The sequence below is a fragment of the Arachis duranensis genome, chromosome 9, assembly GCF_000817695.3.
Source record: "Arachis duranensis cultivar V14167 chromosome 9, aradu.V14167.gnm2.J7QH, whole genome shotgun sequence".
Classification (NCBI taxonomy): Eukaryota; Viridiplantae; Streptophyta; class Magnoliopsida; order Fabales; family Fabaceae; genus Arachis; species Arachis duranensis.
Genome location: NC_029780.3, coordinates 34,038,326 through 34,040,082, shown reverse-complemented (window position 1 = coordinate 34,040,082; position 1,757 = coordinate 34,038,326).

The following is a 1,757-nucleotide window of genomic DNA, read 5'->3' as shown; positions in this document are numbered from 1 at the left end:
TTCAAAAATTTCTTTTCAAAAAAATTATTTTTCTTAATTAAGTGTTAATTTTTCGTGAGTTTAGTGTCTTATTTTAAGTTTGGTGTTAATTGCATATTTTATATTTTCTTTAAAATTTTCGTGTTAGTGTTCTTGGTTCTTCCTTGATCTTCAAGTTGTTCTTGTTCATTTTTCTTGATTGATCTTTAATTTTTCTTGTTCTGTGTCTTTTCTTATTTTTCTTATACTAATCCAAAGCATTAGTCTTCCAAAAGGAATATACCCATTCAGAACAATTGTTACCTTTTCTGCTCATTTGGCTAGAATATTGGTTTATATTCTTGACGAGTGGGCACCAGTTCTTTTGAAAATCTTTTTCAAAAATAATTTTTCTTGATTTAATCTTGTGCCAAACTCTAAGTTTGGTGTCTTCTTGTTAATTTTAATATAATTTTTGAAAATTTGTCTTGGTTTTCTAAAATTTTTAAGTTTGGTGTTCTTCCTTTTGTTCTTGGTGTTCTTGTGAATCTTCAAAGTGTTCTTGAGTCTTTCTTGTGTTTTAATCTTAAAATTTTTAATTTTGGTATTCCTTGGTGTTTTCCCTCCAAAATTTTCGAAAATAAGGAGCATCGGATCTAAAAATTTTAAGTCTTGTGTCTTTTGTGTGTTTTTCTCTTTCATCATAAAATTCAAAATTCAAAAAAAAAGGATATCTTTTCTAACTTATTTTAAACTATATTTTCGAAAATTTTATATAAAAATTCAGATTTCAATTTCAAAATATTTTCAATTTCTTTTATTTTGTTTCGTTTTTATTTTATTTTATAAAAATTAATTTTTATAAAATAAATAATACCAACATACATATCATCTCTTTTATTCCATCATGGAATTAAGTGAGAATGAACAGTCCAGGAGGACTCTGGGGTCATATGCTAACCCCACTACTGCTTCATATAGGAGTAGTATCTGTATACCCTTCATTGGAGTTAGTAGCTTTGAGTTGAATCCTCAGCTCATTATCATGGTGCAGCAAAACTGCCAATATTCTGGTCTTCCACATGAAGAACCTACAGAGTTTCTGGCACAATTTCTACAAATTGCTGACACAGTACATGATAAAAAAGTGGATCAGGATGTCTACAGATTATTACTGTTTCCATTTGCTGTAAAAGATCAAGCTAAGAGATGGTTAAATAACCAGCCTAAGAACAGCATAAAAACATGGAAACAGCTGTCAGAAAGATTCCTGAATCACTATTTCCCTCCAAAACGGATGACACAGCTAAGGCTAAGCATCCAAGGCTTCAAACAAGGAGATAATGAATCTCTTTATGATGTCTGGGAGAGATACAGAGAGATGCTAAGAAAATGCCCCTCTGAAATGTTTTCAGAATGGGTGCAATTAGACATCTTCTACTATGGGCTTACAGAAAAAGCTCAGATTTCTCTAGACCACTCAGCTGGTGGATCTATACATATGAGAAAAACAATTGAAGAAGCTTAAGAGCTTATTGATACAGTTGCCAGAAATCAACATCTGTACCTAAGCAGTGAATCTTCCATGAAAGAAAAAGCTAAAACAGTAACTGCTGAACTCAGTCCGATGGATCAGGTTAATGAATTTAATCAGCAATTAGACTTTCTAACTCAGCAGCTAGCCGAATTCAAGGAAATATTACAGGAAACAAGAATGGCTAACAGGAACATGGAAATGCAATTAAAACAGACAGAAAAGCAACTGTCAAAACAAATAACAGAAGAATGCCAAGCAGTTC